General features: G+C 39.9%; 1 pseudogene; it reads right to left on the bottom strand.

The window, feature by feature from the left end:
• Positions 1-4,664: 4,664 nt before the first annotated feature.
• LOC116135812 lies at positions 4,665-5,287 on the bottom strand (annotated as a pseudogene).
• Positions 5,288-13,140: the final 7,853 nt, after the last annotated feature.

The following is a 13,140-nucleotide window of genomic DNA, read 5'->3' on the forward strand; positions in this document are numbered from 1 at the left end:
GAAATGCTGATTTAGTGAGGGCTAAGGAGTAGAGAGGTTACCAGAAGTCTAGTCGAGGACTGTGACTACGGCTTTGATGTGAAGTTCTCAAGCTAGAACTCTGGGGTTTGTAGGTGTAATGTAATCTGTCTTGTGAGAGGGCTGGCCTCTATTTAAATAGTGACTGTCTGGTCTCCCAATCCTGGTGAGATTGGGAGTCCTCGTGGTGATCCGTTCCCTCTCGGGATAAATCTTCTGGTCCCATTATCCCGACGTGAAGAGGAGTCCAAGTATGACTCTGATACGGACCTTGGAGGAGTTGAAGTTGTAGTGGGCTACTTTACCTATGTTTGGATAGGAATGTGATCTGTGAGTGGCCATGGGCTCTGAATTCGTTCCTAAATCCAGGAAGTGAACTGGGACTAGGAGGCTTGTATTCGGACGGCTTGGGCCGATTGTACTTCGTATCAAATGGGTCTGATTCGGTGAGTTTTGGATTGGACCACATAGGGATTGGGCCTAGTCTTTTCCCCATTGTTGGGCCCATTTTCTCATTTGGGCCGGGAATGATTTTTGGCCATAATAGTATGCATAAACGGGGAAAAAAAAAAAAAAAAAAAAAAACAATTTTTCATCTCCCTATTAGCTTCATTATTTCCTTGGAAGTTATTTTAAGTTTAAAGCAAACAGAAAAGTCCTTGAATGCTATGTGATGGAGGCTATCAAACACGTCCGATTAGGCAAAGCTTGGCCTGCCCCAGATTTTATTTTAGTTTTACTTTACACACCATCAAATTGAAATCCACCCAGAAAACAAAAACTGAACCAGACAATTGAGCATTGTATTATTTATTTTAAACCAGAAAAAAACCAAGCCAATCGCCCCTGTGCATGATACATTATTTTACTCCAAGGATAAACGATAATACTAAGATAAGGTGTAACGTTACCTTTATTAATATCTAACCATTCCGTGGTTATAAACCGGCTCGGAAAAAGCAATTAATTTGTCTCTTTGTGCAAATTCTCCTTGATATCGCAATTAAGAAACTCCCCCTCCATTATGTAATATTGGAATTTCTCCTGTTAAAAATCCCACTCCTGAAGCTTCTTGAATGCAACCAACCCAGAAGCTACAAAGCTACCAACAATCAACCATCCGATCTTCTCTCCTCCAAAGATTTCTTATCTTTAAGCTCATTTTCTAGTGTTTCAGGTGCCCTATGCTTCTTCCACGCCTCCTTTCGGATATCTCTGGAACCCAGCAAGCTTTCCAATTGAACGCACGCACTATTACATATATAAACCACAAATAAAACCAGAATGTATCGTTTCTTCCTGGATATATAAACAATAACATAGAAAATTTAAACAAAAGGGTAAATGATCCCTTATATTATTACCTTTTCGTCGATGAACTTAACCCAAAAAAACGTGCCATGGCCGCTCATATGGATCTTGGGGCAAGATGGGATTGTTTTTCCAGGTCTCACCGATGTATCAAGAATAACATCAGACTCTGCTATCGGCTTTCCTTTGTGAAGCACAGGAATTAACTGTGAACGGGGTTGTATTGGAGAAGCAAAGCACTTTGTTACCAGATCCGTTCTATGTATTCGTATTCAACGCCTTTCAGTTTCAAAGCAATCTCTATTCTGCGACTGAACGGACTTCCCCATGCCCCCAACAATTCTCCTTCACCCATTTTTTATTTTCTCTTCACCCACTTCTTGTTCTAAAAAACTACTTATAATTTTCTTTGTGGAGGCTGTCCTATTTATTGGGGATGATCACCTAACACGAATGCTACTTGTCAACCAAATTTCAGCTTCTGGTATTATTAATGTAAATTGATCAATAAGATGTGAATGAGTAAAATCACATACAACTGACTTTGATAACGTTTTTCTTTCTCATACTGATGCTCCCAATGACATTGACATAAATAAAGATTTTAAAAAATCAGGATTCATAGTCAATGATGTACGCTATTACGAAATTTTATCAGTTATATTTATTTATCTGGGTAGGTAGTTGAGTATTGGTACTCATCAACTGAAGTGAGCTTTGTGGTATTTCATCTCATTGGTGCTACTGATTGGTAAAAGAGATAAGATCTATTTTTTTTTTCAGAATGAAACATCTATCCCACAACACACAAAACATTCCATGAAATAAAAACATCCATATGAAGCCATAACTAAAATTCAAACAGCCTAATCCAAACAACTGTGGAAGGAGATTTGGGGCCGTAAACATTGCCGAAATTTAATTGGATCCAACTATATTATAATAGTACTTATTTACCACGTTGAACCCGTTTGCCTCTCACGGCCCACTAGTCCGCAGCCCCTCATCACTATAGCCCAATCAATCTATAGAGAGAAATCGGATTACCTTCATAAATTGGACAGGGCTGCCATTCGCCTAAACTAAATATAGGCTCAAACAGCCCGTTCCAATTCCATTTGTTACTGTTATAGATTATTATTATTTCCACTGAAACGCCATATCTTTACTCTCTGTTTATCCATTATTTCCAAGTTGTAATCTTTCATATAATTTCATCTCTACATTTTATTATGTTGATCATTATTGTTGTAAACTCGGTGAGCGAAGAGTTTTATACAGTACATATTATCAAATGAAGAAGAAGTACATGATCATGTTAAGTTACATACAATTAAAATTAGTTTAAATCAGATGAAAGAGATTCAATTTCTTAAATTTATTGTGCCTAAATGATATTTTTTGTCTTTTTGTTTATAATAATTTTTTATTTATGTTGTGCCAAATCAGTTACCAATCACAGAAAGCTCAGTCATGAATTAGGATCCAACAACAGCAAAAGCCGAGAAATACAAGCTATCATAACTCACCTTGATAACAACTCCATCTTAACTTACCTATCAAGTAAATATTTGGATTGTTGTACTCTCCGTGTTAAGAGGATCAAGAGCCTATAAAAGAGAAGAGAATGAATGCATAACGAGGCTAGGCATACATTGAGTTTAAGCCATTATTTTTTTCTATAACAAAACATTACTCTATCTTTGTATGCCTCACAGGCATATCAGAAAACGTTAAGAATAAAATAATAAAAATGGACGTAGGACTTACTTACACATCCGAACCATACAAATCTCTCTTATCTCTTTTTTTTTTTTTTTTCTTAAACATCTATCATTATTGCATCACAAACACTCCCATACACACCTCACTAGATTAGTAACAATTTGCATGTGTAATTGTGGTTGTCAAAATCACGATCAACAATTATTAATATTTATAATATAAATTATAAATATTAACAATATCTAATAATACTAACTTTCCTCCTCAAGTTTAGGAAAGCAACAAACACATTCAAGGGTTTTGGATAATAACAATGCACCCAAATATGTATTATTTTACCATAATCCTTTGTTAATTATAAACCCTAAATTTATTAAATTCCATTTAAAAATTGAATAAAATAAAATGGGAGTGTAAAGTAAACATATGAATAACTAAAGTATTTTTTGAAGCAATGTTTCCGATTTGTCAGTTTTCATTTCTTCAAATTTTATATATTTAAAGCAAAAATTGAGAAATAAACCGAAAAGAGGATATTGTAGTCCTTATATGGTTAAGGAACCAGCTTATAGGTATGTTTGTACTTATCTCAAACCTTGAGGAGGTATATTTGACATTATTTTTTTAACTAATATGACCTTTTCTTATAATGAAATTCTGTCAAAATTTCTTCAAAAAAAAATTTAAACCAAATGGATTTACTAATAACTTTCCCTGATTTGATGCTAAATGAAACCAATATATTATTTTTTGACAATGTAGCTAGATACATTTTCCCCCTGCTACACACCTGAAACTTGATAATTCTATTTCCATCTAGATAAGGTTATGTGTGTTTTTTAAGTAATGGGAATGCCCATTCCTTGAAAGGAGGAATGAGAGATTCAATCCTTGGAGAAGGAACCGAAAGAATCCCTTATTCTATCCTAACATGAGTACTTCAATTAATATTTTATTCATAATAATATAAAAGATCCTCTAAGCGGTACTTATATAAGTTATATTTCTTAATTAATCAAATTAGTTTGATTCCTATTATATTATAAAAAATTTTATTGTATATTTAAAGTTTTAATCTTAATTTTTATTTTTAATTGGTTCATCAAGTATTTTACATTCTATGTATAGCCACAGACATTTTTTATTGAAAGATTGTACTAACACTCATCAAAAGTGAACCCGAAAACAAAACAAAATGATAAACTGAAGCTTGTATTATTTAATTTCAAACGATAAACAAAGCCAATCCGCCCATGTTGCTTGATCCTTATTTTCCACTTGCGGTAAAAGTAGCCGACACCAGACGATACAAGATTATTTCAGAAATCACCATGATTTATAAGGGGTCTACTACCTTACATTCCAGGGATGTTAGTTCCTTGCGGCCATTGATGTAGTTCAAAGTTTATCACCGTGATCCAATATAAATGCTGGAACATTGCAATGATTGATAATATTAAGATATAACGTTTATGTTACCTTCAGGTTTGATTATGTCGTGGATCGATATTTTATTAGAAGCTCCAAACGAGAACGGAGACACGCAATTATATTGTATCTGGTGGCAGATTTTCCTTGACAACATCGCACTAACAAACTCACCACTCCATTTATGTAATTTCGGGAATTCTCTTCAGTAAGAATCGCCACTCCTGAAGCCTCTTAATGCATCCAAGCCAGAAGCCTATGAAGTTAGCAACAATGTCAACCACGCCGATCTTCTCTGCCAAAGACCTATTTTTTAGCTCATTTTCTAACGTTTTTAGTGCCCCATGCTTCTTCCATGGCCTCCTTCCGATCCTTGTCTTCGCCCCAGCAAGCTTTCCGTAGCGCACTCACGCACTAATAAACACATAAATTTAAAAAGCTGAAATTTTTAGACATCTAATTAAATATATAACATAGAATTTAAACAAAAGTGAGTCCCTTTATATTTACCTTTTCTTCCTGAATTTACCCAGAAACGTGCCATGGCTTTCCAGGATCTTGGGAAAGAAGGGTTGGTTTTCCAAGTATCGTCAATGTATTCAAGAATACAGAAGACTCGCTATTGGTTTTCCATTGTGAACAAGCACAAGAATTTTCTTGTGAATGGGGTTGTATTGAAGAAGCAAAGTGCTCTTGCTAACAAGATCTTCTCTATGTATTCGTATCAACACCTTTCAGTTTTCAAAGCACTCTCAATTCTACACAAAGGGACTCCCCCACACCCAAACAACTTCACTTCACCCATTTTTACTCTTTCTTCAATCACTTCTTGTACTAAAAAAAAAAAATTTACTTAATTATCTTTCAGCTGCTGGTATGATTATATTGAGACAATCAATCAAATTGTACGAGTAAAAAAATAACATACTACTGACTTTTTTATTAAACTTTTTGTTTTTGCCCTTTGAATATCCGAGTCATACTCCCAATAAAAGTAATAAAGTCCTTTGAAAAGTCAATAGATTTAAAGTCGATCGAAATTATTGGATATTTCTTCAAGACTGAACTGAACCCTCGTCAGGTATTCATATTCATACTCTTGTATTGAGTGGTGCATCACTGGAAAAGGACAAGGTCCAAACTTAGGGCTGATTGTTACACTTTTTTTTAAATGTAATGCTGAAAAAGTATTTTAAGTTGAGTTAAGTTAGAATCAAATTGAATTGGATTTGAATCTGAAAATGTGTTTGGTAAAATATCTAAAAATTATATCAGAGTTTGATAAAATGCTGAATAATTATTTGGTATATTTTTTTAAAAAGGTTTTTAAGACAGAATAGTTGTTTGGTAAATTTTCTGAAAATATTTAGATTAATTTTTTAACTTTCTACATTTGTTAATTTAGCTAAATACCCTCACAATAAAAGTTTAAAAATTAACTAAAGCACCTCAATCACCTAAGAGGACAGCCGATTGTCACCGTTGGATGTAGCCGACAGTCATTAGAACAGCACAAGACTAGCTGAATTTGGCTGATCATGCGCTAATATGATCGGAAATGACCAGGTCTGTGGCTAGAATCTAGCCGCTGACAGCCAAATTCTAGATGTTGTTAATGGCCAGATCGATGTATGATCGACTAGATTTGATCGATCGTGTGCCTTTTTGGCCACATCGACCAACGGTAGCGACCGTGATTGGCAGTGGATATTGGCAAGCGGTGGTGGCCTTGGGTAGATTAATTTTCAGATTAGGAGGAGAGAAAAATGAGAATGAGAGAAAGAAAAATATTTTCGGTTGAATAGAGTTGAATAATCTAAAAACAAGTCCCACTCTCTCTTCATTTTTAGATAAAAGAATTTTATTTGAGTTGGATTAATTTTCAAATTGGATTAACCCCATAAGCAAACAAACACATATCTATATCTTTTAATCCAAATAGGATAACAGATAATGATTCAAAATAGTGTAATAAACATAGACACAGATATTTAGTTGCCCCAAAATTGAAGCCCGTTGTCTGCTTAATTGGGTAACTGGTTCCCGCGACCATTGTTGCCCGATCTCTACGAATAAAATTGGATTGACCTTTATAAACTGGACAAGGCTGCAATTCGCTCTAACTTGATTGGATCTGAAAACACTTTTAGAGCAGCCTGTTCAGGCTTCAACTTCATAGCAGAAATTAATAATGACTAATTACATGATATGGAAGACTCCTAGTGCAACTTCATCTAGCACTTTAAGAATGCATATCTAAGGAAAACAATTGTAAAATATAACCACCATTAGGTGGCTTAATAATAAAAGAGCAAAGAGATCCAACATGAGTTTCTGAGTTTGAGTCATTCAAAACACTAATAAGAGTGATCATTGAGAGGATTTATCTGACTGTTAACTTTAAAACCCTAAATGATTAATTGAGATACACGCAAACGAGTCTAAACACCCTTGGTCAACAAAAAAACGTAAAATACTAAAATGCAATGTTATAGGAATTTACTTTTCCTTTTTTCTTATCCTCTAATAATATTATAATAAAATTCACTTGTACACAGGACAATGTACTATCAAATATCAATTACATAATATTCAATAATATTAGTAATGTACTACCCATTGGCTTTCCTTTGTGAAGATGCACTGGAATTTAATTTCTTGTAAACGAGATTGTGTTGGAGAAGCGAACCAACTCTTTGTTGCAGAATATTTTTGATCAAGCACACAACCAATAGGTTTAATTAGAGTACTTAAAAGAATGAACAATAAAGAAGAAATAAAAATCTTTTGAGAAGAAATTAATTATTACTTATATGAATTCGTATTTAACACCTTTTGGTTTTGAAGGCAACATCTCTACACTTTAACTAGAAGGCCTTTAAAACCCCCCCAATCAATTTCACTCGGTCCTTCTACTTTTACATTTTTTTTTTTTTTATCCCTTCTTGAACTCAGAAGAGATAAAATTCAGATGCTTGAGTTTTCTTTCTAGTGTAATGTTTATCAATATTTATCAACCGAGTCTCAGGTCCTAGTATCATTTTAATTTGTCTTCGGATCCATGAAATCATATGACTAAATTAATGTAATACATTGTAGGTAACACTACATCCTACGTTAGACTAAAAAATTATTAGACTCTTGAGATCGTACAATTTCAGAGAGAAAGAGTTCAGTCAACGTCTCAACTATGTTGTCAATTAATAGTATAATGAGATAAATCTGGAAATATATTCTTAATTAATATGTATTTAGAGAAGTGCGTACTATATCCATCCAATAAATTGTACAAATTATTATGAGGTGAGTCTATACATAAAATCGGTAGGTTAAAAATCTGTAAACTATTTAATGAATCGAGATACGTACATCCATACATAGTTGTTCATGGAGAATCACCACATGAATGAATTCAACGAATAGGAGCTATAATATCAAATTAATTGAGGTCTGTAGAATCTATATTTAGAGGTGACAAATATTCTCCACATTCATACTGATCAAAGGCTTTTTGAAACCACAAAAGAAGAGCAATTAGCCCATGACACATTCTTTTTCCAAAACCTTTTGAAGTAGCTGACGCCAGGCCAGAGTTACATATATAAAAAATACCTGAAATACAAGAACATAAGCAACGTTCCTTATATTGAATGCAATGATCTGCAGTTATGCTGTAGATTTTAGCATTTAATTATTTGAGAAACCATGACGATTTAATAAACTCCACAGACATTTTTATTTAGAAGCTGCACCACGAGCTCGAAAATATGCAATTAACTCATCTCTTGGAGGCAGATTATCCTTCATAACACTGCAATTAATAAACTTATTTCTCCATTTATGCAATATGGGAAACTTCTCCTTTGTTAACAGCTTGTTAGGGCCAAAAATCTCCCTTGGCCCAAATAGGAAAATGGGCGCGACACTGAAGAAGAAGCCAAGCCCAATCCTGATATGACCCTACCGGATGAGGCCCATTCGGTTCAATGTGTAGCCGGCCCAGACCACGTGGGCACGAGCCTCCTAATCCCAGCCCATTCCCCAAGTCCATGGATGATTATAAAGCCCACGATCTCCTCAGAATACTTCCCATTCCTGATCACTTTCCTGTTCGAAGTTACTCTCCTAATTAGAATCAACTTCCTATTCGGACACTGGTAAGACAGCTCACCACGGCCCTAATTCTTCTAGGGTTTGCATTAGAGTCATACTAGGACTCCTACTTCCACCAGGATTGGGAGACTAGACAGTCACTATATAAGCAGAGGCTAGCCCTCTCACAAGGGACATTACACCTTCACACCCGGAGCTCTTACTTGAGAGTTTCGCTTCATCACTGTAGTCACAGTCCCCGACTAGACTTCCGATAATCTCTTACCCCCTAACCCTCACTATATTAGCCTTTTAGCCTTGCTGACTTGAGCGTCGGAGTGCCTACGGCAAACACCACACCGGTGTTTTCCGTTCGCTTCACGCGTGTGTTTCTCTACGTGTGCAGGTACAGCAGATCGCTAGTGGCCTCAACCTCACAGGATCAGACCCTCTCTTTCCGTACAGGTAGATTTTTACATCTACAGTTTGGCGCCCACCGTGGGGCCTCTAGCAATCATTCGGCTTGACGAACCTTGCTACGTGGAGGAATATTCCATGGCTGACAATCCCGATGATGTTAACTCCGGCCTCGAGGCCAGACTGGAGGCTTTGACCGTGCTCATGCAACAAAATTTGGACAAGGTGGCCGCGCTGGAAGCCGAAAACACCTCCATCAAGGTCGAGAACCAGTCGCTAAAGGAGAAAGTAAGTCAATTCTACGATCTCGAGTTTCTGCCCGACCAAGCACCCCCCAATCGTTTCCATACCACTATTCCATCCATGCAACCTCTCTCCACATCAGAGCATCGACCCTCGGATTCTGGTAAAGGGTCGTGTCAGTTAAGCGCACTGGCGCCCGACTACTCCGTTCTAACTGACGGAGATAAAGATATGCCAACAGCGCGCTATCCAGTCGACCCATCCAACCTCATGATCAGAACGATCCAGCAATAGAGAGCCCGCAGGATCAAACCATCCCCACCATCCCACTTCACCTCTAGTCAACCCAAACACAAACCCCATCCGGCTTGGCTCGGCTCACCCTCGCGGGTTGAACGGCCAAACCAAACCAACTCCAGCACTTGAGCCCATCCATCTTGACGGACCGAACGACTACCAGACGACTCCCCTGACCATTCATGTAGGGAAGAATAATAGAACAGTGACAATGGGAGTCGTCCAACCGGAAGGGATGAACGAAGACCCATGCTACCAAGGAACGCACGACATAATGATTTATCAGACTACCCCCCGAGGGATGACCCAACGAAATGTACCAGACCTGGTAAGACGGGATGACCCGATAGTATCCCCTTCCCCTATGGAACAACTACTGGCCAAGAGACTGGCCGACGTTGAGGCAGTAATAAGACGCATTCCAGGCATGCCAGTCCCAAGCAAGAAGAGCAGACCAAATTGTTACGCCGATTCACCCTTTGTGGATGAGATCGCCTTGGCTGACATGCCCCAGAAATTCACCATCCCCAACATGAAACCATATGACGGTACCACCGACCCGGATGACCACATAGCCTCATACAAGCAGCGGATGTTCACTGTCTCCATACCCCGACTGCTTAGAGAGGCCTGCATGTGCAAAAGTTTCAGTTCTAGTTTGTCCAGCCCAGCACTCCAATGGTATACGAACCTCCCGACCGGATCCATCGATTCATTCGCTCAGCTTACCGACACCTTTGTGGAACAGTTCGCCAGCTGCAAGAAGCTAGAGAAGTTGTCAGCCGACTTGTACCGTGTATACCAACGAAGGGGAGAGCCATTAAGAGAGTTTGTTAGCAGATTCAACAAAGAGAAGATCTCTATTCCCTCATGTAACCCCGAGACTGCTGTGGACGCTTTCAAAAAAGGCCTCCTCCCGGATGGAGAACTATACAAAGAACTTACAAAGCTGGGCTGCACCACAATGGAAGACGCTCTGGCCCGAGCCGTTATCCAGATAAGATGGGAGGAAGATGAGATGAACTGAGCTGCCCATTCCAGATATGAACCAAGGCGGAGTGACAGGAAGCCAGAGCCTAGACCGGTAGAACACCGCTACCAATCTCTAGCACGTAATATGGGCAGAATCAGAAGACCTTATGATCGCCAACCCGCGAGAAATGATAACAGACATTTCGGATCGAACCAGCACAAAATACCAGAGTACAACCTCAATGTCGAACCAACCTAGGTCGTAGCGATAATGAAAGGAATGGGATCTGCCGTCAAGTGGCCTAGTAAGCTCAATCCCGAGGCAAGGAGAGACACAACCAAGTGGTGCGAGTTCCACAATGATCAAGGGCACAACACCGCAGACTGTATCGCCTTGCGGCTCGAGGTTGCCGCACTTCTGAAGAGGGGACATCTCCAGGATCTACTCACTGACAAGGGGAAGAACACCATTAGCCAGAAGGGCTCCAAACAACTGTTGCCCCCTCCGCGAGAACCCACATCAAAGGGTTTCTGCTCGCTCATCTCTGGAGATCAGAAATCAGTGGGATAAGTTACTCATCGGCCAAGCGGTATGCTAGAGCCAACCACCATGAAATCCAGTCCATCCATCCAATCTCGAGGTCATACTCTCATCAAGTAATTCAGTTCGAAGATGACGAACCGGTCACCCTGGCCGCTCCTCACCACGATGCTTTAGTCCTCTCCCTGCAAATAGCCAACATCCTAGTGAAAAGGGTGTTCGTAGATGGAGGTTCGTCAGCAAATATCCTATTCCTCGAAGTAGTAAAAGCAATGGGGCTGGAAGAAGCAAATATCAATAGACGACCGACACTGCTGGTTGGATTCAGCTCGGAGCAGAAATACACTATCGGGGAGATCATCCTTCCTATCTATGCCAGCGGAGTAAATAAACAGACAATTTTCCTGGTGATCGACTGCCCATCCCTCTACAACTTCATTTTGGGCCGCCCCTGGATCCATGACATGCGGGCAGTCCCATCTACCTTCCACCAGACGATCAGGTTTCCAACCAAGTGGGGAGTACGGGAGATCAAGGGCGACCCTAAAGCTTCCAGGGATTGCTACAAGAACGCCTTCAAAGGCAAGGGAAACTCCTCATAGCAATTACAGTCTCATCCAACCCCTCGAACCGAGCCTGACCAACTGACTATTGAGGAGTTGGATGAAGTGCAGATACATCCGGACGACCCGGAGAGAAAGACACATATAGGCTCCCACCTCGAACCCGAGACAAGAGAGAAACTGATAGAATTTCTCAAACGGAATGAAGATTGCTTCGCCTGGTCCCACGCCGACATGACCGGAATCAATCCAGACGCAAGGGTCCATCAGCTCAAGGCAGATCCGGATCACCCACCAGTCAAGCAGAGGAGGAGGAAATTCACACCTGAGCGAAACTGGATCGTCAATGAAGAGATTGAAAAGCTCCTAAGCAACAGCATGATCAGAGAGGTCCACTAACTCGAATGGTTGGCAAACATTGTAGTCGTAAAGAAAAAGAACGGGAAGTAGAGAGTCTGCATCGACTTCACTGACTTGAACAAAGCTTGCTCCAAGGATTCTTTCCCACTCCCACATATCGACATGATGGTAGATGCGACCGCAGGGCACGAACTCCTCAGTTTCATGGATGCCTTCTCGGGATACAACCAGATTCTGATGCATCCGGACGACTAGGAGAAGACAACCTTCATCACAGAGAGGGGAACCTACTGTTACAAAGTGATGTCGTTTGGACTGAAAATGCCGGGGCCACCTACCAACGTCTGGTCAACAAAATGTTCTCTGACCACTTAGGGAAGACCATGGAGATGTACATCGATGACATGCTCGTCAAGTCCCTGATCGCCGAACAACACCTTGACCACCTTAGCCAAGCATTCGCCGTTCTCCGGAAGTACAACATGAAGCTGAATCCAGACAAGTGCTCATTCGGCGGCTCATCAGGTAAATTCTTGGGCTATATGGTTACTCAGCGAGGGATAGAAGCAAACCCCGACCAGATCAGAGCGGTCCTCAACATACCATCACCGACTTGGATCAGAGATGTCCAGCGCCTTGTAGGACGAGTGGCCGTCCTGAGCCGTTTCATCTCCAGATCAGCTGATAAATGCCACCTATTCTTCCATGCCCTTAAGAAGTCCAAGAAGTTCGACTGGAACCTTTCCTACGAAGAAGCCTTACAACAGCTGAAGAGGTATCTGACCACACCCCTACTTCTTTTCAAACCTGTGGACGGGGAGAAGCTCTACTCTTACCTAGCTGTCTCAGAGACAGCCATATCAGCAGTGCTAGTTCGAGAAAAAGAATCAAAGCAATTACCAGTCTACTATGTGAGCAAGTCGCTCCTCGACGCAGAAACGCGGTACAGTCAACTGGAGAAACTGGCCCTCACCCTCGTCCATGCATCTAGGAAGCTCAAGCCATACTTCCAATGCCACCTCATTGTTGTAATCACCTTTTTCCCACTCAAGAAGATACTACACAAACCAGAACTATCAGGCCGACTCATGTAATGGATGGTAGAACTTAGTGAGTTTGATATAGCCTACCAATCTTGTACCGCCGTCAAGTCCTAGGCACTAGTAGACTTCA

The sequence above is a fragment of the Pistacia vera genome, unplaced genomic scaffold, assembly GCF_008641045.1.
Source record: "Pistacia vera cultivar Batoury unplaced genomic scaffold, PisVer_v2 Contig303, whole genome shotgun sequence".
Taxonomy (NCBI): domain Eukaryota; kingdom Viridiplantae; phylum Streptophyta; class Magnoliopsida; order Sapindales; family Anacardiaceae; genus Pistacia; species Pistacia vera.